Source organism: Cricetulus griseus, chromosome 2 (genome assembly GCF_003668045.3).
Source record: "Cricetulus griseus strain 17A/GY chromosome 2, alternate assembly CriGri-PICRH-1.0, whole genome shotgun sequence".
NCBI lineage: Eukaryota > Metazoa > Chordata > Mammalia > Rodentia > Cricetidae > Cricetulus > Cricetulus griseus.
The window spans coordinates 78,061,380-78,087,561 of record NC_048595.1 but is presented as its reverse complement, the minus strand read 5'-3'; the positions used below and the strand labels follow the sequence as shown (position 1 = coordinate 78,087,561).

The following is a 26,182-nucleotide window of genomic DNA, read 5'->3' as shown; positions in this document are numbered from 1 at the left end:
CTGTGGGAACAGGACTTATCCTGGGTACTGGATGGGAGAAAGAGATGGGGGGAACTGGGGTTGGTATGTAAGATGAAAAGAAGATCTAAATAAAAAAAAAGAAAAAAGTGCTAAAGTAGATAATGGCTGTTAAATATAAACCCTACCTTTGCTATTAAAAATATGATACAGTAATGGATTAGAGTTTCACATTGGGAAGAGTGCTTTAGGAAGCATTGGTATTAAGGATTTACCAGTTTATAATATTGCATGTGGTCTCAATTGACTATAATATGAAGTGTATATAAAGGGTAGATTACCGCATGAAGTGACGTGGATATCAGGATTCCAAGACTCTAGGGTGACTATAATTTATTGATGACAATAAAATAATTTGCAAAGATTTATAAAACTGAGAAATGTTTAAAAGAAACACATGTATATTGAAGCTCACCTTACCATTATTCACATTAACCAATGGGGAAGAGCAAAATAAATATCAAGCAATGTTGATAAATTGAATGTTGATAAAAAATGTGGTATATACATACTTATGATGAAGGGTTATGTAGCTTTTAAAAAAAGACAATAACACCATGTGATAAAGCTTAGATGAACCATCACTAGTTGCTGCTAAATTAAGTATGCTAGTCATAACAGCAAATGTGATATAATTTTATTCATAAGTATCTAAAGGAATCAACATAGAAATGGAAAGTAAAAATATTTTTGTCAAGGACCTCAAAATGAGAGTAGACAGGATGGTATTTAAAATATCATCCTTTCAGGTTGACAAAAATATTAGAGATCCATTGCAATGAAATGTGACTATATTTACCATTACTAAATCAGAGACAAAATATGGCTGATGCCTATTTTTGCCTAATAAATATTTAAAGAAAAAATATTATAAACTTATAAAATCTTTAGTCCAAAAGAATATAAAAATTCTTTTGAGTACTTGAAGTACCCATCAATGCCATGAAAAATAAAACAGCCATGGTAGGCTACTCTAAGGAAAGTTTGAAAATAGAACACATAGAGATGTCAGATAATGAGTTTGGAATATTTTAAATAGTGATGAGAGTCATGAAATGAGGAAGTGAATGGCTAACAAAAATAAAGAAAATTAGAAAGTCATATTGAAATGAGCAATCTTGTTGACTAATTTAACAATGTGATTTTAAAAAGGAAAGAGGATGACCCCAACTAAGAATCTAAGCAATAGTGGAGAGGCTATCTTTAATGACCTTCCCCTAGAGCTTTCATCTAGTAGGTTATGGAAGCACAAGCAGAGATACACAGCTAAGCACTGAGCTGTACTCCTGGAATCCAGTTGTAGAGAGGGAGGAGGGATGGGCAAAGGGGTCAAGACCATACTGGAGAAATGCACAGAATCAGCTGAGCAGAATAAGTGAGAATTCAGAGACCCCAGTTGTAAAGCTAGGGGAACCAGCATTGGACTGAACCAAGCCTTGTGAATGTGGGTGCCAGTTAGGAGGCCTGGGAAGTTTATGGGTCCTCTTACAGTGGAACCAGTATTTATCCCTAGGTAGGGCACAAGTGAAGTTTGGGAGCCCATTCATCATGGAGGGAGACTCTTCCAGCTCAAATACACGGAGAAGGACCTAGGCCAACCGCCAAATGATGTGACTGACTTTGATGATCCCGCATGGAATGCTTCACCCTCCCTGGGAAGTGTATGGTGGATGGAAAGAGGGGGTTGGTGGGGGAAAAGGGAGGATGAGAGGCTGAAGGATCACTGGTGAAACTGAGATGGAAAGAAATGCAAAAGCAGAAACATAGGGAGAAGAGCTGTGAAATTCTGTCTTCTGGACATGTGTTCCACACAACAGAAAGGGAAGGAGCATTGCCAAACTCTTTTCATGTGGGTACAGTAACCCTGGTACCTAAACCACACAGAGATACAACTAAGATAGAGACCAATCCCCATCATGAACTTTGATCCAAAAATACTCAATAAAATGTACATGGAGTGAATGAAGACTGGAAAGGAGAGATGATGGGGGGAATGGGAGGGTGGGAAAGAGAGGGAACTGATATTGATATATAAAATAATATTGTTTTAATTTAAATAAAAATAATAAAAATAATGGCAAACTGACTACAAGAACATTTCAGAAAAAATCATCCAACATCATCAAGTAGGCTTCTTCCCAGAGATTCAGGGATGGTTCAACATACAGAAATCTGTCAATGTAATCCACCATATAAAGAAACTGAAAAAAGAAACACACATGATCATCGCATTAGATGCTGAAAAGCCTTTGACAAAATTCAAAACCCCTTCATAATAAATGTCTTGGAGAGATCAGGGATACAAGAAACATACCTAATCATAAGAAATTCAATATAAAGCAAGCCGATAGCCAGCATCAAACTAAATGGAAAGAAATTCAAAGCAATTCTAATAAATGAGAAACAACACAGGGCTGTCCACTTTCTTCATATCTATTCAATATTATACTTGAAGTTCTAGCTAGAGATCAAGGGGATAGAATTTGGAAAGGAAGAAGTCAAACTTTCACTATTTGAATATGATTTAAGTTTACATAAGTGACCTGAAAAGTTATATCAGGGAGCTCCTCCACCTGATGAATACCTTCAGTAATGTGTCAGGATACAAGATTAACTCAAAAAATCACTAGCCCTCCTACATGAAGATGATAAAGGGACTGAGAAAGAAATCAGAGAAACATCACGCTTCACATTTTCCACAAACAACATAAAATGTCTTGGGGTAACTCTAACCAAAGAAGTAAAAGACCTGTAAAAAAGAACTTTAAGTCTTTAAAGAAAGAAATAGAATGATCTACCATACTATTGACTAGTAAAAAATGAAAAACTTACATAAATCAATCTACAGATTCAATGCAATCCCCCATCGAATGCCAGCCAAATTCCTTAAGACCTGGAAAGAACAATAATCAACTTTATATGGAACAACAAAAATACCACAATAACCTTGTGCAATAAAAGAACTTCTGGAGGGAACATCAAACTCTATTATAGAGTTATATGATGAAAACAGCTTGGTATTGCTTAGAAAAACAGACAGATAGAACAATGGGATAGAATCAAAGGCAGTGATATTAATCCATTTAAATATGAACACCTGATTTTGAACAAAGAAGCTAAAAATATACAATAGATAAAGAAAGCATCTTCAACCAATCGTGCTTGCATAACTGGATGGCACAATCCTTGCAGTCATTAACTCAGCCATACACATTGGTCATGGACAAAACAGATCTTATCAATAATCATTCACAAGGGAAGGGAGGCTTCTGGGATCCTATCATTCTCGGCTGATCTGATCATTCTTAATAAATTCTAGGAGAGGAAAGCTATTGTCTTCATATGTGTACCAAATGGTAAATCCAACATGATCCATCAAATAGTTCTAAACCAATGACAACAAAAACAGTCCTGATTAAATTGGGTGGTAAGAAAATTCAATCAAGAGAAAGAGATTTCTAAAGAAGAGAAGAGATTGTCAAGTGTGGGAAGGATGAAAAGATAAGAGAGTAATCAAAGAATTATATAAATCCATCAAAAATAAAATTAATAAAAATGAGAAATATAAACTTTAAAAACTTGACCACAAACAATATTTTATTTTTTCTCTGGAGGAATTACTGTGGGTAACTAAAATATGTCAGTAAGAAGAGCAATTAAATTTCAGGAAGTTTAATTTGAAAGGTACAAAATTTAGATTATCTTTCACAGTAAAATGATGACACATTAGCTACACGATCCAAGCTGTCATATATTGCAACACGATTTCAGTCCTGATGATGTCTGTGGGAGGTGGGGCAAAGTTGGGGACATATGGAGCATCATGAATGACAGTCTTTCTGGGATTCTTAAAATATGCTACCACATATTTTCAATTGTTCCATGCTTAGTAGAGTTGTTCCCGTCCCATATGTCCCAGTGTGTGATCACAACAGCCTACACAACAGTCTTTTCTTTCAAAGTATTATTAGTTAAAAATGAAAGAAGTGGTATAAGATCAACAAAGAAGTACCCTCCCTTATTTCAGATGCGTATACGGTATGTATACATCTGTATAGATATTAGATGTATGCACATATGTTATGAAATATATATATATATATATATATATATATATATATATATATATAATCTTCATTATTGGAAATGATACCAGATGACTCAAAATTATCTGCATCTCACAGGTTTGATAAATAAAAACTCATTTCTGCAGTATAAATTTGGAATAAACAGGAGGCAATATAATGCCTTTTCATCCTATGGGATATTGAAAACAGTTTTAAGAATTAGAATATATGAACTTGAGTTTTAATTTTGGCTGTCACAGCTATCAGGTGATTACTCTACACAGATCTTGTCTCATATGACATACATTGTACCACTACATAGAAAATAACTCTCTGTATTTATAAAGAAATTAGTAAAGCATATTTTGTAGTGTTGCCCTGAATGTTATCCATGATTCTTGATATAAAAGCCCCAGTGGTGGCTTTGAGTAAAGAACACTCAGAAAATAAGATATTATTAATAATTTTGAATTATCCTGAAAATTCCAGATAAGTTAATGTCTTGTATAATACATCTTTTGATGTACTGAATGCGTTGTTAGAATTGCTGACATGAAGATATTTCCAGAGATAGTAGGGAACTATATATCCTAGCCTCAGGAAGACTGTACAGCAAGAAACATATACTATTAGAGGTGTTTAAATACCCGTCTACATCAGTGACATATTTGGAGAGTTAGGGACACTCAGACACTTGGGGAAGTCTTTTCTGTCTAGTCTTACTATTCAAAGAGGATTTATGATAGATGAAAAAAATCATAGAATAAGAGCCTTTAGCTTAGATTTTGTTTATGATAATTGTCTAATATTGGGAAACTCACATTATAGCCTTGAACTTTGATTTTCTTTTTTGAAATACAGAAATTAATGTCAACTCTGAAAGATTCCTGCAAGGACCAGTATAAATGTATGTAACATAATGAACTCATGGTGATATGAGCAACATCTTCGGAAATCCCTGTTTAATCTCTTAGTTGTGTTTTTTGTTTTGTTTTGTTTTTTGAAACAGGGTTTCTTTGTGTAACTTGGAGCCTATCCTGGCACTCTCTCTGGAGACCAGGCCTGCCTCGAACTCACAGAGATCCTCCTGCCTCTGCCTCCTGAGTGCTGGGATTAAGGTGTGTGCCACCAACGCCTGGCTCTTAGTTGTGTTTAAAGAGGAAAATCTTCTTTCAAACAAGCTCCTACTTAAAAATAACTGAAGGGGTCCTGGGGAGCAAGGGAGGAGGAAAAGGACAGAGAACTGGGATAGACATGTAAAACAAACTTGTTTATAATTTAAATTAAAAAAAATACTTTAAAAAACTGACACTAAGGTACTCTGGGAGATAGGAGGCCAAATGCCCTCAGCACAGCTTTTACTAGGACTACACATCACAACCCCATCACATGCCTTCTTGTTAGCTGAAAATTGCTGTGTTTCGTATTATGTTCTGCATATACCAGCCTTGAATTAGTTGGTCTTGTGATACAGTTCTGAAATTCAGATTTTATTATCAAAGATGAGTGGATTTTTCAATTTTATTACCACTCTCAAGATATTATCTAAGATTTCTCCATAGCTTTCATTTATCCAAATTTGATAATTTACTTATTTGTACTATGCATATAGGTTTTGTACAAAAGATTAAAATAGAATTCAGAGAAGAGAAATATTATAATTTCTTTGTATATCTCTTTTTCAATCCCTCAGTGTAAATTAATAGCATTCTATCACACAGCAAGTCTGAATTTACAGATTAATATAAAATCACTCCATTTTAAATTGCTGAGCTCTTGTTCATGTTCATGTCATCTGTAGTACACTGTTGATTTTTTGTGATACAGAAACTTGTGCATCATAGGCTAATTTTATTTTGAGATGTGTCTTAGAAAAATCTTGAAGTTTTTATATCCTTGCCTTTGCCCATTGGGTGCTGAGATTTTATGTGAGCATCTTACATTCCAAGGCATATGCTCATATTTTGTGGTATCCTCTCATGTACTGGTGTAATTTTAAAAAGGTGAAGGAGTATTTAAATAGGACAATAGAAACCTTTCAGTCAGACCTTTTTGTAAGCTTCTTTAGTAAGGACACATAAGTAGACTGATGTCGCTTATATTTCTCCATTATGAATGTAATCATATCATGAAAAACTTTAAGGTAAAGAAGTTGGCTTACATTTGCTAAAGCTCTATGGATTTCAACAGTCTGTAACATATTCCAGTGATGGAATGATTATGACATGGACAGAAGCTTTATGATATTCTATTTTACTGTAAGTTCATTGTCATGATGGACTATGAACTCCAACTATGAACTTAAACAATCCTTTCCTTTCCTAAGTGTTTTTCATAGTATTTGCTCATTAAACCAAGATAAGTAAGTGAGAAGTATTTAATTTAATATTTTTAATTTGACTGCATGCTGGCATTTACATCATATTTTTATTGTAACAACTGAAGTGATGTGCAAGAGCTGTTATTTGTGTCTAATACATACACAACAATGATCTTACTAAGGAGCTTATTAATCACAGTTCATGTTCTTAAATGAAAGAATCATGAAACTCACCAAAGATGCTATTGGTTAACACTGCAATATAAAAGATGTCACAGTGCCTCCTTACAAAACAATTAAAATTTAGAAGTCCTATAATCTTTTTTTTTTCACTCATGAGTTCTTACATTTTATTAAAAGACAAAATATTCCTTATCCTTCTAAATACTGCACTTATTAGCAAGAGCATATTTAATAATTTAACTTATTCTAATTAAATAACTACAAAGGCATGCCCAAGCTCCTCACAGGTTGACTTCACACACATACTGGGAGCCACCACCATTACACCTGCTGATTCTGGTCAGTCAAACTTCACTGCTGCTGTACATTCTACCATTGCTGAAAGCCACTAAAATTCAGTTACAACATATCAACATTTTACAAGACACATTTGATTTAACAGAAAAAGGCAAAATGCTATTACAATTATTTATTTATATTAGAGATGTTTTTTTATTTTAAAACAATCTTCTTTCATTTTATGTATGAATCACAGTTCCCACTTCCTCCACTCCTCTTACTCTTGCCATCTTAACTCCACCCCATCCACTCCTCAGAGTGGGCAATTCTTCCCATAGGGAGTCAACAAGTCTGGCACTTGTCTTTGAGGCAGGACCAAGACACTTCCTCCTATATCTCAGCCGAGCAAGGAATCCATCCAATGAGAATGGGCTCCAGAAAGCAAGTTCAGACACTAGTAATAATTCCTGGTCCCACTTCCAGTGGACTCAGTCCAGTAAAACAGAGAGAGGAACAAATAACATGACCAAAGGAGTCAAGACCATTTTGGAGATACCCATAGAGACAGCTGACCTAAGTTATTGGGAGTTCACTAACTCCAGACTGACAGCTGAGGGAATTTCATGGAACTGAACTGAGCCCTCTGAACATGGGTCACAGTTGTGATGCTCTATAATCTTAAAGCATGATCTGATAAAGAGAAATTCTTGGCATCCAATTGAAACTCATTAGAATTATAAGCATTTACTATCCAGTGCAGAACTATTGAATCAGAAAATGTACAATGTGACATAAAAATGTCTCAACAAGCCTTCTCTGTGATTCTGACACATGTTAAAATCCAATAGCCATTGTTATAATGATAACTATGAAAGTCTGATACTCATAAATTCTTACCTAAAATTCTGGTGTCTTAAGTGCCATATAAAATATGTAGAAAGTCCAGTAGTTATATTTCAAATATTAAAAAAAATGTCAAGCAGAATTTCAGAGATTGATATATGTGACTTGTCAGGAATGGGGTAGTGAAGAAAGTGAATTTAATGCATACATAATGGTAAACATAAAGGGAGAATATATCACAGATTTTGCACCTGGAAATCTGGTAAATACTTTGAATTCAGAAATCAGAAAGATATCCTAAGGGAAATTTTGAAGGAACTGGGTACATAACTCAAGAGGAGTACCAGCCTCTTATAGTAAAAATTTCAAGTATGTCTGGATGGGATGGTCCATTGCTGCAATGTTAGTACACAGGGAGCTGAGTCAGGAATGTTCCCAGTACAAATAAGGAACCTGTATGGTGACATTTTGAAAGCAGGATAAATTACATTGTTTTGAAAAACATTCTAATTAATGTGAGAACTGAGTTGCTCTTTGTGTCCTGGAATCTGCCTTTATCCTACCCATGACATTGATTTACTTGTGAGAGTACCCTTACTCTTGCTGACACTTTGTGACCCTGTATATTCAGGGTGTTGACCAGATGATTTTTAAGTTACTTTTTGCTTAACTTAAAAAAGGATATTATTTTATACAACAATCTCAGTTCCTTCTTCCTTGAGAATCTTCCCATCACCCTTACCATCTCTCCATCTCACTCCCATCCACTATTCACAGAGGGTGTGGCCTCCCATGGGGGATCATCAATGTCTGTCACATTATTTGGGGCAGGACCTAGGCCCTCCACCTGTATCTAGACTAAGAGACTATCCCTCCATAGGGAATTGTCTCCCAAAAACCTGTTACTGCACTAGGGATAAATACTGGTTCCACTGCCAGTGGCCCCATAGACTGCTTAATCCCCCCAACTGTGACCAACATTCAGGGGTTTATCTCAAGAGGCACATACCTTAAGACTTTAAAGACTCCAGGGGTGACTTCAGTTCATAGACTATCAGCATCAATTTTTACACTGAGAAAAGCAGCAAGCATGTATGGAACCTTATTGGACAATTTTGGATCTATTTTGTGGGATTCTTGGTGGGACATGGGAGGTTGTTGATGGAATCCAAATATTCTCCCATCCAGGGCATAAAAACAGATGTCCCACCACACACCTGAGGTTCTTGGTCTGACTTTACATCCTGTTTGTCTTCTCTTTGTATATCATGCCTTGTCTTTGGTTTCACTTTTACTTTCCTGTTTTCACCTTTTGGATTTTCTATGTTAATTCATTTACTTTTGACTTAGAGTGATTAAATTATCTGATTATATGGGTGATGAAACTAGCAATCCTAACAGCCCTCTTCACTATGTTCTAAAGTATTTTGATAAATTTGCCCCCGCACATTGTTAAGGAGGATCAAGATTATCCTATAAGCAGGATTCACCTCGGAACATTCTGTGAAACTGAGTGGCCTACATTTGGGGTTGACTGCCCCTTCTGTACTTTTCATTCTCAGTTAGTCTGGGCAGTGGATAATATCACCCTTGTTAAAGGCAGCCTCCCATATCAGATTTGATACATCTTGCACTGAGGTGAAGCAACTTCCAAACTGCTCCCTCATGAAGACCTGCATGAATCATACTATGCAAGGTGATGAAGCCCTAGTTGTCAGCAGGTGGAACTTTCAAGGGCCTGTAGCAGAGACCAATAATCCTCCTCTGAAGATCATTATGCAGGACTCTCAGGAAGAAGAACAACTTCTCCCTCCACATAACCATCTTTAATTTTTGTTCCCCTCCTCACCTCAACATCCACATTTGTCATCTCTTTCCCCAACACCAAGGCTTCACTGGGTTCCACCACTTGCTCATACCCCTATCCCACAATCTAGTTCTTCCCTATGTCCACTTATCTCCTCCCCTAGTTTTTTCCTACTCCTATGTCTTTTTCCCTCCACATACCAGGGAGTCCCATATGTCCTTCCCGACTTTTCTGATTCTGGTTCTGTAGTGACACCTCCTACAGTTCTTGCTCCCCTACAGTCATTTCCTGAAAATGACTTCCTGTCTATCCATTTATTCACCACAGATCTCTACAACTGGAAGAACCAGAATCCCCTCCTCCTTTCAGAACTAGCCCTGATGCCTCAATTTTCTAATTGATTGTATCTTTTTCAATCATCTCCCAGTCAGGAGCTATGTAGCCTAGTCTGAGAGCAGCATATGATTATCTATCCCATGGGTTTCCTGAGGGCAAGGACCATGTGGAAATGGATTCTCACTTGACAAGCACCAGTAGATGATGTGACAGCATAGGAGTTTACAAAATTAGTGCAGCTTGCAGGCTCTTTTCTCTCTTGATTCTTTGAGTGGTTTTTAGTTTATTGTCTCAATCAAACATGCAACAGCTGTATTTTTCCTGGAAATTTTGTTATTTCTCAAATATTTCCCCTCAGATTCAGCATTGTAATAATGCTTCTGAATCTCCTATCTGAAGTACTAATTACAACTCCAATCTTGGGAACTTTGCTGACTCAAAATAAATGTTTAGGTACATATAAGAAAATGACACCTGAAATATTAACCTTGTCTCACAATTTTAGAAAGGAGAATAAGGCTTCATAAACATAATAGGAGAAACCTCAGTAATACATATAGTGGCAACTGTTGAGAGTTATTTCTCTGGTCACGAAACTTATAGAATCAATGACAGGATCTAGTATGATTCTATGGGAAAATGCTATGTAAATATGGGATGGATTGATCCATCTTTATTATATACAAGAAATTGAATTGCTGGAAGAAACATGGTATAATGATGGAAAAGAATGCCTTATCAATGTTTGCATTTTATAGAGAGATTGGGACATGGAACCCTCCTGTAGAAAGGGGAACTCTATAAAAGCATATCTTGCAGTCATGAAAGTATAGTTTGGATTTGAATATTTTTGTCCTTAAAGGATTGTATCCATATCTATTACTTTTTAACTTTGTAGCTGCAAGTAGCTGTCAGCTGACATAAGTGCTGCAAAAGCAGAATATGTCTGGCTCGATATTTAGTTAAGCCTGCAAAAATGCTGAACTCTATGTCTAGAAAAAGGTTATGTATGGGGTGTGAAAATGTATTTGCAGAATCATAAAGGGGAACAATGGGAGCTTTTATAATGATTATGATGCTCTTCTAAAAATAGGATGTGTTTCTTAAAAGGAAAAGAAAAATAGGAGCCAATAACAAAGCTGTTCATGTCAGCCTGTTAGAAAAAAAAACAGAAAAAATCTGTTAATGTATAAATAAAGATGGCTCAAGGTATACCAGTCCACGTGAACGTAATCCACTTGTTGGTCAGATTTCTTCCTTGCCCTGATGCCCTTCCTCATTTCAGGACCTGAACCCAAACTGAGGTTAGACACTGGCATTTCCCCATGTGGGACAATTGTCATTAGATTCTCTATTCCATCTTCAATACAAAAGAATTGGAATAAATTCCCAGGAAAGTAACTTAAGCACTCCTAGAATAGCTTCAATGGCTGATGACTAGAGGGCAGATGTACTTAAAGCTGCCCTTCCAAGGTGACACCAATGGGATGATAACATAGAAAGATTTAGGAGCTCATTCAATGAATACCACTAGTTTTTGCTAGAAGGGCTAAAATGGGCAGCTTGGAGATGTTGGTCATCATGCAATGTATGCAACTTGAACTGATAGTTGTTCTTCTCACTATCAGAGTGCATATTTCTATATGAATGGCAGTAGCTTCATTCCAGAAGGAATCAGGTAAGCAGGGGTGGTGGTGGTTATAGGCCAGAAGGAATTCATTTGGGCACAGCCTTGCCTAGGAGACATCTTCCCAAAGGCAGAAATACTTGCTCTGACACAAACTTTAAGATGGGCTGATGGAGCAACAAGCCTTGTAGATGCCATATCTTCATCAATATGTGGAATAGAAGCATCAAGAAAGCTTATCCTTTTCTCAAATTCCCCATGACACACTTCAGTCTATAATGTGCTTCTGAGATGCCACTCCTTGCTACATATCTCTTCTGTAGCATGTCAATGATTATCTCTAGAAAATTGTAATTGCCCTCACCCCAGCACCACCACCATGTATGTTTTTTCATAAAGAAACCTGCTACTACACTATGCTATTTGCTAGCTTAACTTCATGCATTGTGTGTTTGGCAGCTGGATGCATATAAGACAAAATATTTTCCTTTGTAACTTTGTTATTTTTCATGTGTTTTGTTACACAACAAAAGCATATTTGCTTTCTAAAATATTTCTTAGTTTTTCAGAAAAATTCCCCTATAATCAATTCAGGTGTTTGCCATTATCTACTTTCTAGTTTCTAGTTTGCCAGGTAGTCCAAAACTAGGCTTCCAGATTCAAACACTATATCCCATGTAGAATTTTTGTAGTATAGAAAATGTAGTAATCGTGGGTTTGCATTCTCCTGACACTGTATTTCTATTAATGAGATCATTCCCCAGTGTTTGGCTAATGACCAGAGTAAGAGCATTATTACCCAAAGCAAGGTAGTATTTCCTCAAAGGCAACTGAAACTCTTCAAAAATGTTGGGGATTTTTCCTGAGACTGAATAATGGTAGTTTTAAAATGCTCTCAATTTCCCATGACAAGTTTGGAGAATCTAAAGATGGCAAAGTGAAGGAGATTAATAGATTATTGATCAGACAAGCTTGTAATTCCTTAGTGAATTGGATTTAGTTTCTTCATTGAGACCAGGTCAATGCCATAAATCTTCTAGAAAATCAATATACCAAAGGATGCTATTTGCTAGGTTCCTAGACATCCCCTTGGCTATTTCAGGTCTGGGTATGTATTACTTACTCCAACAATACAGAGTAGAAAGGAATGAGAAATGATCACAAGAAGCACTTTAACACCAAACATATGGATGGAGTGTTTTCAGACAGATAAGAAACTTAGAAACACATGGTGTGGCTTCTGTAATACAAGAACTTACAGAAGCCACTTTGCTTTGAGCCTTGCAAATGCAAGAATTTTAATATTAGTTAAGGAAATACCTAATGATTTTTCTCCTTCTCAAAATTTGTTCTCTAACCATTTCACAATATGTGGAAGATTGGCCAACGTATTCACCTGGAGTTTTTCTGTGTATCACCATTTTTGAGGCCAAAATCTTGGAATAAGCTAACTAAGATTTCTTTATGCCCACTACTTGAAAATATGATCTGATTATGGGAATTATTTGAACTCCAATTACTCAAAGGTAGTTGCATTAAGTCCTAGTTTATATCCTATGGAGAATCAAAGGGAACAGCCTAGAGTATTCATTCATGCCAGAATAATATTTAATTAATCATTATTTCTGTAGCAGATTATGATTGAAGCCTCATCATTTTCCAGTAAGATCTTCAACAATGACATAGAAGAATGTTATCTGAACCTTATATGGTTGATGTGTTCATCTGTAATCCATTTTTATTTTGCAACAATGTTATATTATTTTTCTAATGTTATACTCAAGTTCTTAGATTGAAAAACTCATAATTAAAACCTTACAATTATTCTCTTTGTTCTTAGAATTCAAAGTGCCTTTTCAGAGAAACTTTCTGATAATAGAAAATGAAGTGATTGGATATACACATGAAGTTCTAGTTTCTTTCAAAGGCCATATCTTGTTTTGCATCTCTTTCCTTACTCAGTTTAATTCTAGCCTCTGAGATAAGATATTGTTGTCAATTACAGTTGATTTTCCTTTGTTTTTACCTGAGCCTTGCCCTGATGCCTCACCTATACTTTTTCTTTTCTTCTTCTATATTTCTTCCACCTCTTCCCATACAGGCAGACTCTTATCAAGAACTAGAATTATGTTAGTAATAATAAAGCAGGACAAACTACTCAAGACATAGGCCCAGGTTCCATATATATTCTTTACTATAAAGTATTACACTGGTTTATAAGACATAAGGAGAGGTCTTGGTTATATAGGGACCAAGTGATGATTCATGTATAAAATACCACTATGACTTGATTCTTGATCTAGAACTTGCTATACAAAAGTCGGCACCAAAAGATGAAGGATTCATGATGTTCTAATACTTCATCACATTTCCACACTTCATTATTTTCCCTTTACCCCATGTACAGAGTTATCTAATATAATAGCCCTCCTAATAATTTCTACTTTGGGCTATATTAGGTGTTATCCATTCTCTGTGACTTTTTTATGGTCAACAAACTTCATGCATTGATACCTGGGGAAAGTGAAATAATGTATTTAAGTTCATTAACTAAATCTCACCTTCAAGAGGTCTGTACAACATTCTGCCATGTTCCTGGAGAAGTCCATGACAGCTATCATAACACATTAATTTTATAACACAAAATTAGGTTACTTGAAACTTTAGGGTTTAGGTGTCACTCACACAAATATTACTAAGTTGGATTTTCTTCTGCGTAACACTTAAGTGGTGGTTTGAAAGAAAATAAACCCCAAAGGTATGACAGTATTAGGGCTTGCGGTTTGCAGTAGTGAATATGACAATGTTTGAAAAAGTGTGCCTTTGCAGGGGTGGTATTTGAGGCTTCTTATGCTCAGAATACCATGCAGTATGTCAATTTGACTCTCTTTTGCCTGCAAGACGTAGGACTCTCAGCTACTAATAGCACTACATATGCATGCAGACCACCATGTTTCCTGTCATGAAGATAATGGACTGAACCTTTGAAACTGCAAGTAAGCCACCCCAATTAAACATCTTTATTAGAGTTGCCATGGTTTTGGTGTCTCCTTACAGGAATAAACACCCTAACTAAGACAACTTTTCTGAGCAATTCAGACTCAGGTACACATATTTTATACATTATGTAACTGTGCTGTTACATAGGCACTTGGCACATAGTGCTTCCAAAATTTCTTTACTGAAACAGATACCCACAGAAGGTAGGAATAAAAGCAGGGCATGAGAATGTGTGAGTGATTACCAATTACAATGTCTTTTTGAAAATGTATCCTGGATTCTGCAATAAGTCATCATCACATTCATAAAACCCATGAAACCTTACAAGGCATTACATTCACATATAAACAACACCCATTGAACTCCCTAAAACTCCAACTATGCTTGAAAGTTATGCATAAGCCAGATAAAACTTGACCAGAAGAAGGGGAAGTCAAAATGTAAAGAGAAAATTGTATGTGAACAGGTGCACTGCAGATAATTGTGCTTCTTCCTGGCAATTTCTTGTTGCGATGTCTCATTTATTTTTACCATACTCATCTCCTTAATTTTTTGGATGGAAAAATATATCACTGCCTAAAGAATTTTGCAAACTTATTTTGTGTCTGGCAAGTATACAAAAGCCACATAAGAAGACAGAAATAAATTTAACTTGACATCGAAAAAGTGTGATTGCAAAAGAAGAGTAGAGAAATGTAAAATACCGTGGTCTGTGGCACATGATTTTGTCAATCCGCAGGTTATCCCAGTATCATGAAGTTTTCAGACTAAAGGTACAACTCACTTCAAAAATTTATGTGTTTTTTTTGAGATTATAAATACATTAAATTCCCTTCTCTTTTATTCTCCCAAATGCTCCCAAATATCCTTCCTCCTTTCAAATTCATTGTACTGTTTGCATTAATAGTTATTACATATATTTATGCATATGTATATACATAGATCATGTACACTCAGTTTTATAAGTTGCTAAGTATTTTATTTGTATGTATGTTTTCATGGCTGATCATTTAGCCATGAAATTGAATAAACAATTTGTATTCTCTTCTCTTTAATAGACTATATCTTCCAATTTTAGAATTCCTTACTTGCTTGTAGTTTCTTCTGTATGTTTGAGACTATCTGTAATTTCCTTGTTCAATTTACTATGCCTACTCCTGTGTCCTTGTTTATCTCTTGTATAGATAATCATATTAGTGAGAGTTTATGGGGGTAGCATCTTATATTTGTAAGAAATAGAGTTTCACAGTAAACTTCCTGATCCTTTGGCTCTTAAAATCTTTCTACCTTCTTTTCCGTACTGATCTCTGGAGATGTTTTATTAGAGCCATATTGCAGAAGTATCAGATGGTACTGGACTCCACATCTCTTAGATTGGTGTGTTTTTTTCATGGTCTTAATCTGTTGCAAAAGTCTGTGTGTCATCATTTCAGTGGATTAATAGTAACATTAACAAAACCTTTATTTCTTATATATTGAATCAATTTGAATATTCTTTGTCTATGGTTCTATAAATGTGTACTCAGTCCTGGTAAGATGGTGTTAGTTTTTAATTACTTCTATAGCAAAAGCTAACAAACTTGATATGTTTTAGGAGTCATGAATCTCTAATGCTTAAAAGTATTGTTTAACAGGAGTACATTCCTTTGATGGGATAACTTGGTCGATGCCCAGGGCAGTTTCAAGAGGCTATCCACTTTTTTGGAGGATAGTTATAAACCTGCATGTCTCTCATTATTAGTACTTGCTTGTATTGCTTTTATAGTTCCTCTATCCCTCCACATTTAAGGATCTTTTTGAATGTCGTGGGTCACCTCATATAAACCAGAATAATTCCTTTATCTCAATATTCTTTACTTACATTTGGTAAGTTTCTTTCCCATAGAGGAAAATGCATTTTTGATGCTAGAGTTTAGGATTTGACAATGTCCACATCTGGATGTATAGTATTCTTCATAAAAATTACAGTTAAATAGGCTATTCAACTACCACAGATTGCTTCTAATGTAACCCCAGTACTTTATACCACTAGTTTGACAAAAATTTTAAATATATTAATTAACCTAATTTTTTCTTCTTGATGGGTACATGATAAATTTAAGCATGTTCTAGGCACAGAGAAAAAATAATGCAGGATGAAAAATGAGAACAACAAATGAAGAGTAAGCATGAGAAGAAAAAGCAACATCAGCATTGTGAGTCAGAACAAGGGGAAAATGTATAAGGATCAAAGTTTTCATTTCCCAATATTTGCAAGGGTGGCTGGGGTTTCCACAGCTTATAGCCTTCTCAAAATAGATGGTCAGAATCCTATAGCCCATCTGCAATGTGAACTGGTTAGTGACACATGACAACTATTGCCTAAAATGTACTCAGTGATTCATACAGATTCCAGCAGCTGTGAGATGGGAATATCTGCCTTGAAAATGGCTTTTATCTCATTTGAACACTCCACTATAAATTTAGAAGTATATGGTATGTATATCTTAAGCAGGAAACTAGCTTTCTTGTCATTTAAAGATTAAATTTTTTATGCCATCTAATCAAAGTAGGTAGTGTCTTCAAAATAGAATTTTTGCAGTATATTTATAGTGTGTACACAGGATGAATTTGGGTGCCTCCAAGACCTCCAGTATTGATAACAAGCACTAAGGTATCATATGCTTGGCCCTCTGGTTCTCATTAAGAAATTAAAGTTGTTTAGGAGGAGCATTGTCTTATAACTGGAATTTTCTTATACTGCCTGGTCCCACTGCTACTTATGCCCCAAATAAATACTGACACATATATTAATAATTAAAACTGTTGGCTTATGGCTAGAGCTTCTTATTGGCTAGCTTTTATTTAATTATTAACCCATAACTACTAATCTAAATATTTCTACCTGGCCTTATCTTACCAGAGAATGCCTGGCACATCCTGTCTTCACAATCTCTACATGGATTCTTCTCAAAGTGCCTCTCTGCCATTCTCCCAATCACTTTCCTCATATCCTAGCCCCACCTACCTTCCTGCCTCTATTGACCAAACACTGATTTATTCATCAACTAATAAGGAAACATATATATACAGAAGGACATCATCCATCATTGTTTACCATTATCAAACTTCTTTTGATGTGTGTGTGAATACAGCATATCATATATATTTTTTATATATCTGTATCTCTATGCATGTGTGGATATCTATACACACACACACACACACACACACACACACACACACACACACACACACTGAGTTAAAATTATATGTATATATAGAGGCAGAGGATATCAGGGAAATGGCAATTGGGTAACCCAAGCTAAGAATTAGTGTTTTCTAAGTGACAATGCTCAGGATTATTCTAATCTTAGACAACTTTCCCAAATAGTGCATGGGTGTAGAAGGTACGGTATTTTGCATTATATGTTAGGATTTGAATTAAGGAAATGTTACTCAGTTTTTATTTAGATGATATGGACCAATTCTTTAATGTTTTTGTATCTTCATTGATAAATTGGTGATTTCAAATTCAATTTTCAGGTTATTGCCCTTATACAGTGAAGAAAACACTGGAACAAAGAAAACATGAGCAACATATGATCCTTTGTACTGAATTTTATTCTTTTAGTGTGCTTTGACATTATAAAAAGAGAAACTAAACAGATTTAGGTCTATGAATTATTCACAAATTTACATGACATTGGAAGAAATTGAAAATAAACTAGAAGACATAAACTTTTGGTACAAAAATACATGGCAATGCAGAAAAGTACCCCTTCTGATGGGGAATGAACTTCTGTGTATGTTTATCTTATTGATTGTTAAATAAAAAATACTGTTTGGTCAATGAGAGAGCAAGTTAGACGGGAATGGAAGTCAATGTGGATTCTGGGAAATGTAGTAGCGAAGTGGTGATCCAGGCAGGATGTGACATAGCAAGGAGACTCATATTTAATTGAAAGAGAAAAGGGAAGGATCTCTCTTTTCCCCTCCTTTCCTGCTCCAGTGGCATGATGTGATACACCGGCAAGGAGGGATGCCAATAAGGTGGCCGATAAGTCTTATAAAATATATAGGTTTATGATAGTTAAGACTGAGCTAACAGAGGAGGAATCCTAGTCATTGGCCAAGCAGCTTTGAACCTAATACAAGTTTCTGTGTATTCATTTGGGCCTATTTCAGGCGGGAGGCTGGCGTAAAGCTCACATGTGGCGGTGGGACTCAGGCGGCTTTTGGCAGAAAGATTTATCATAACATCCTTCAACTATATTTTGATTATGTCTAATTCATCTAGACATCATTGTTCCTCAAGTACACCACTTTTTCTCTAAGTAGAGGTTGTGGTCTGATAGTGAACCAGAAGTCTAGGAAGGGCTTGTGCTCTTTTGAACACTAATTATAAACAATGATTGTTTGATATATCTAAGATATTAGTCCTTCTTTGAACACTGTTTATTCATTTTATCATCACCATATGGAAGATTTATTTGGTGTTCAAATTCACACTTGCCATGAATATTTTCACCTCCCAGTGCTCATACCACTCAGTCCCATCATCCTCCATCAGCTTATGATTTCTTCTTACATGAAACTGACATGTTTGTTTTTATGAAATTGTGAATGATACGAGTTAGGATGAACTCTATATATATACCTCAATGAGAAAGCCCATGCTCTGGTTGTTATTTTCACAAATTAAGCCATATAATCTTCATACTAATTCCTTTTATGTCCATTTACAAATGAGGAAAATGATAAATTAATTTTGTGATCATATTCATAGTACATTTTGGTTTTTACCAAGAATAATACAAGTAATAACTGTAAAATTTAGCAAGCATGTGTGTTTGTGTTTTACTAATATATGTAACATATCGTATAACATCATATGTCGTATATAATCTAGCAAATAGTATGGAAATAATTATATTCCTTATAAACTATATTTTATGAATGTTAAATGTCAGGCCAGTTTTCCAATGATATATTCATGAAATCTCAGCTATCAAATATTTAAACAACAATTATTACAAATTAATTATTTGGAGGTATTTATATTCATCTTCAAGATTTCAGAAAATTTTTGGTCTTTGAAATTCTGTGTCATCTAGCAAAGGAGGATAATAAATGAATAACTGGTAATACATCTTTCTAATAACTAGGATTCTTTATTTATGTAATTGATTTTTTTAAATTAGAAACTCCTATATTGAGAATTCTCTATTTAGTGGTTTATACTACAATTTAATTGGACTATTTGGTGTGTTGGGGACTAGCTTTGTGAGTTCTTTATAATTTTGGAGATCAGCCCTCTGTCAGATGTGGGGTTGGTGAATATCTTTTCCCATTCTGTGAGCTCCCATTTTGTCTCATTGAATGTGTCCTTTGCATCACAGAAGCTTCTCAGTTTCAAGAGTTCACAATTATTATTTGTAGATCTCAGTGTCTGATCAAGGGTACTTCCCACATTATTTTTTCACTTTAATCATTTTTTTAATTTGAATGAGAAACAAGATTGTTTTACATGTTAATCCTTAGATCCCTCTCCCTACGCTCCTCCTCTACCACCCACCCAACTAAAATCCTACCTATCACATATAGTTTCTGCTCCCTAGGAAGGGTGAGGCCTTCCATAGGGGGTCATCAGGTCTTTCATATCCTTTGGGATAGGGCCTAGGCCCATCTCCATGTGTCTTGGCTCAGGAAGTATCACTCTGTGGAATATGTTGTCTTTATTTCAGTTTTTAGGTCTTGAACTGATTCATTCAGCTGTTTAATTGCATTTCCTTGGCTTTAATTGTGTACTAGGAGGAAATACTGATCCACTACCACTGGGAACTACCCATAGAATGCCCAGACCTCATGTCCTCTTCTCCCCTCCTTTTCTCCCATTCTCTTTCTCCTAACTCCCTCTCCTATTCCCCCATGCTCCCAATTTGCTCAGAACATCTTGTCCCTTTATCCTTCTCCAGGGGACCTTGTATGTCTTTGTTATGGTCCTCCTTATTTCCTAGCTTCTTTGGCAGTATTGACAGTAGGATGGTAATCCTTAGATCTATGTCTAAAATCCTTATATGAGGGAGTACATACCATGTTTGTATTTTTTGACTGGTTTACCTCACTCAGGATGCTTTTTTCTAGTTCCATCCATTTGCCTGCAAATTTCAATATTTCATTTTTCCACTGAGAGTACTCCATTGTGTAAATGTACCACATTTTCTTTATCCATTCTTCAGTTGAGTTGCATCTAGTTGCTTCCAGATTTGGACTATTACAAATTATGTGCTAGGACCATATTTGACCAGATGGATTTTATTATGTTGAAATGTCCCTGCTTATTGCGATGATGTCTACTTGGTCATGGTGGATGATATTTCTGATGTGTTCTTGGATTCAGTTTGCCAATATTTTATTGCATATATTTGCATCAATGTTCATGAGGGGTATTGATCTTAAGTATTGTTTCTTAGTTGCATTTTTCTGTGGCTTGGGTAGCAAGGTTATTGAGACCTTGTAAAAGAATTTGCAATGACTCTTCTGTTTTATTGTGTGGAATACTTTGAGGACAATTGATATTAGCAGTTCTTTTAATTTCTTGTAGAATTGTGCACTGAAACAATCTGTCCCTGTAATTTCTTTGGTTGGGAGACTTTTGATGACTACTTCTATTTCATTAGGTGTCATAGGTCTATTGAAATTGCTTCTCAAGTTTTATTTAATTTTGTTAAGTGATATCTATTCAGAAAATTTTACAGTTTCTTTAGATTTTTGAATTTTGTGGAGTGCTTTTTCAAAGTATGACCTGATCATTGTTATGTCCCCTTTTTCATTTCTGATTTTACTAATTTGTATGCTTCACTCTCTGGCTTTTGTTAAGTTTGGATAAAGGTTTATCTATTTGATGACTTTCTCAATGAACCAAGTCTTCTTTACTTGATGCTTTGTGTTGTTTTCCTAGTTTCTACTTTATTGATTTCAGCCCTCTATTTGATTCTTTCCTGTCATCTACTCGTGCAGGTTACTTTGCTTCTGTTTGCTCTAGAGCTTTCAGTTGTGGTGTTAATTCTCTAGTGTGACTATTCACCAGTTTCTGCATGTGGGCACTTAGAGGTATGAAATTTCTTTTTAGCACTGCTTTCAAAGTGTTCCATAAGTTTGGGTATATTATGTCTTCATTCTCATTGAACTCTAGGAAGTATTTAATTTCTTTTCTAAATGTCTTCTTTGACCCAAGAATGGTGAAATCAGTCATTGTTCAATTTCCATGAGTTTGTAGGTTTCCTGCAATTTGTGTTGTTGTTGAATTTTAACCTTAAATATTGGTTGTCTGATAAGATACAGGGGACTATTCCAGTTTTCTTGTATCTACTGATGTTTGCTATGTTTCTAAGTAGTGGTTGAATTTAGAGAAGGCTCCATGTGCTGCTGAGAAGAAGGTATATTCTTTTGTGTTTGTATGGAATGTTGTATTGATGTCTGTTAATCCCAATTGGTCATAACTTCTATTAGTTCCTTTGTTAATTTTCTGTTTTGTAGTCCTGTGTAGTGGTGAGATTAGGGTATTGAAGTCTCCCACTGTAAGTGTATGAGTTTTATTTGTGATTTGAGTTTTAGTAAATTTTCTTTATGAATGTTGATGCCTTTTATTTTGGGGCACAGATGTTCAGAATTGAGACTTCATCCTGATTGGTTTCTCATGTGATGAATATGAAATGACCTCTTTCATCTATTTTGATTGCTTTTAGTTTAAAATATAATTTCTTAGATATTATGATTGTTACACCCACTTTTTTGTGGTCCACTTGATTGGAAAATCTTTTCTCAACACTTAACTCTGAGGTTCTTTCTGTGTTTGAAGTTGAGTTGTGTTTCTTCTATGCAGCAAAAGTAAAGATTATGTCTCAAATCTATTCTGTAATCCCTTTGGTAGATGAGTTAAAAAACATTGATATTGAAAGATATAAATGACAATTGACTCGTCATTCTTGTTGGTTTTCAATTTGTTGGTATTGATGGTATTGTTTGTAGAATTCCACCACGTTTTTATTTTGGCTGTTGGTAAAGCAGGATTATCTATTGTGTATGGTTTTGTGGGTGTAGTTAACTTCCTTGGGTTGGAGTTTTCCTTCCCGAAATTTCTGTAGAGCTGAATTACTACATACGTATTGTTTAAATCTAGTTTTGTCATGGAATATCTTGTTTCCTCCATCTATAGAAATTGAAAGCTTTTCTGTGTATAGTATTCAGGACTGGAATCCATTGTCTCTTAGTGTTGGTTAGAATATCAGGAGGCTCTGAGCAGGGCACCAGAAGGTGGTCTGCAAATATGTCTAAGCTTATCTCTTCCTATGGGTAGACGGGGACCAGGATGCTGGCAGACCACTGGGCTCCAAATATTATTCTATATTCATACCTATATTTACTTATATAAACACATGCATACATTACAGACTAGGATTAGCAAGAGAGAAAAGAATTATCTTTTTTTATATAACTTTGTGTAACCTCACTGAATATTATACATTCCAAGTTTACCCATTTTCTGGCAAATTTTATGATTTAATTTTTCTTGAGGTTTGAGCAATGTTATTCCAATTTATATATGTACAAAATGTTCATTACCCATCCTCTGCTGTTGGCCAAGTTTGGGTCTACCTCCTTAGTGTATTGAATATTCACTATAAACTTGGCATTTACAAATATCTTTATGATAGGATACATTACTCTCTGGGCATATGCTCAGCTCTAAAATCAGTTATGAATTCTATCTCAGGGGAAATGGTACAAACTGTTGAATCAAGATACATAATAATATCCTCTAGCTCTGTGTATGTGACTGTACACATTTATACATACACATCCATAAACAATGCACTCATATAAAACACAAACACACACACACACACACACACACACACACACACACACACACACACACACATATATATACACACACAGATGCACACAACTCCCACAAAAATATTTTCAGTAAAATTAGCCAGACTTAACATTTGATTTAACACTCTACTGGAAAATTATTCTAAATGGACAAAAGATAGAAGAAAGTGAGAAGAGTGGGAAGGAGTAAAAATGAGGAAATGAACCAGAAAGGGAGAAAAAGGAGGAGGAAGAATTGGTGTTGGGAAAATACTTGTTGTACTTCAAGTTCACAAAATAACATAAAAGGTATTACTTGGTGGTTTCATTTAGATTGCTACATATACATATCCACATATATAACAGACATTTCTAATACTGTAGAGCATATATATATATATATATATATATATATATATATATGTAACAACTAGATATGCATATATGTAATATATATGCATATATATATATATATATATCATGCATGCATATAGATTTAAGTTTTCCTTCTTTTATTTGCTCTGTTGATCCTTGTTCCCTCCTATTCCCTCTTTGATCCCGTCATTCCATGCACCCCTCCATATCTATCTATCTATCTATCTATCTATCTATCTATCTATCTATCCTTGTCTATATATTCTGTATCCTAATCCTAGGTAGACCCATTTCTCCTCATAGTTCCTTACTCTCTACATAAGATCTGTGATTATATGGATTATAGACTGCTTAGAGAAGATGTAACAGCTAATATCTACATAAAAATAATTATATACAAAATTGTCTTTCTAGGCCAGAAATCACAAAAGGTGATTTCTTTTCTAGCTCCATCCATTTATCCTCAAATTTCATGATTTCATTTTATTTATACTAGCTGAGTGATATCTTACTATGTAAATGTGTCACCTTTCCTTATTCATTCATCCATTGGCAAATGTCTAGGTTGTTTCAAATGTCTTTCTTTTATGAATAGTTCATAATGAACATGGTTTAGCAAGTGTCTCTCTAATATGATGAAGCATAGCATTCTTTGGGTGTATGCCCAAGAGTGGTTTAATTGGATCTGGAAATAAGTTGATTCCGATCTTTCTGATGAAGTAAAATTCTGATTTCTATAAAAGTTTGCACTCCCACAAGCACTGGATGAGTGTTTTCCTTACTCCACATTCTTGCCAGGATGTGCTGTCATTTGTTTTCTTGATCTTATCCCTTATGTCTAGTTGTTACATGAAACCTCAAAGTATTTTTCATTTACATTTCCCTGATGAATAAAGATGTTGAATATTTTTAAGTGCTTCTGAACCATTTGAATTTCCTCTTTTTAGAATTCTGTGTTTAGGTGTATATCCCATTTTATTCACATTATTTGGTTCCTCAATATCCATTTTTTGAAATAGGGAGGGGGAACCATAATCTGAGGAAGGTGTATGAAAAAATTATTTTCTATGGAGAAAAATAGAAAAAAATAAAAGAACTTACTTTCTTTTATTCCTGCATCCCCACATGTAAAGAAAACAAGAAATAACTTCAACATTTAAATCATGTTCATTTCTATAACCCTAAAAGTATAGTTGTTACTAAAGAAGAATAAAGATGCAGCCAAGTCTGGTGACTGAGATCTATAATCCTTGCTATTCTTGAGGGTCACAAGTTCAAGTCCGGTCTTCCTGGGCTACAGAACATGCTCATTCCACCCTAAGCAATTTATTGCAATCTGGTCTCAAAAATTAAGCAAAATCATGTTTAATGCAAAAAGAAAGTATTAGGCATTTTTGTATTTTAATGTAAATTGCTCAAAGCTATTCTTAGTACCAGTTTAAATACTGATCACCTATTTATGATATTTTCTACAAAGCTCTGCTTATTGACCCAATAAATAAGTATTAAAAAAAAAACTCCCCTTCAACTAGTTAATCCATCTTGTGGCCTTAGGACAGAACACACTGGATGCCATTTTATCTATGTGTCTTCCTTTTCTGTATTTCTCTTCACTTTTTTTAAAACATATTTTTGCAAGGATAATCAGATCATCTCTATATTATTCTTTGTTTTTCCTCTATTGCTTTTCATCCCTGTGTTATACTTCTTGGTTTGGAACGTAATTTCTAACCTTGCATTATTGTCAAGTTGTAATCAAGAAAGTTTGATACAGAAAAAGGGGAAGTTCAGCCTAAAAATCTCCAGTGTTGATGTGATGAGAATCTTTCCTATTCTTAGTTGCCTTTCATTTTAGAAATAATATGCACTCTCTCTTTTTGTGTCCTTGTCTCCATCAGTTAATCTATCTTCCAAATCTGTATGTGTTCTTTTTAATCTATGTTCTTTCTCTGTTATTTGCAGTATCTCCAGGTATTATTTGTTAGATGATCCCTTTCATTGTCTTTTGTATGAAACATAAGATGTATTACCAGGAACCTACCTCTGTCCTGATCAGAGATACCTGAGACCTAGGGACTGAACACTGGTTGAATCCCATCCTAGTGAGATCCAGCCCACCCAGAGATTGCCAAGGACCTGATACCAGTCCTGCCTCCATCCACGGGCCCAGTAAGCTTGTGCTTGTTTCCTGCCAGCCTTCCACTGACCTGCTTGGAATCTCCTGAAGCCTCAGAGTTGCTCACTGGGAAAATACCATCCTGGCAGGATGGAGCCTACCCAAGACTGCCTAGACCCCTTGTACCAATCCTGACTCCATCCAAGGGAAGAGGAGAGATATCAGATTATTGGACCGCTTTGCACCCACCTTGGTCCTGTACCCACCAGGAGAATACGAGACTGCCTCTACACCCACCAGAAAAACCAATGGGTACAAGACAATATAAAAACACATTTAACAACAGAAA

The 26,182-nt window shown here is 35.2% G+C and overlaps 1 long non-coding RNA gene across 3 annotated transcripts in view; it reads right to left on the bottom strand.

Moving 5' to 3' along the window:
• The window catches only part of LOC107978412, a 51,589-nt gene that overhangs the window by 4,322 nt on the left and 21,085 nt on the right, over positions 1–26,182 (bottom strand). For all 3 annotated transcript variants that reach the window (XR_003482204.2, XR_003482205.2, XR_004768240.1), the window contains exon 2: positions 2,851–2,911. This is a non-coding gene — a long non-coding RNA (uncharacterized LOC107978412). The remainder of the gene's footprint in view (positions 1–2,850; positions 2,912–26,182) is intronic.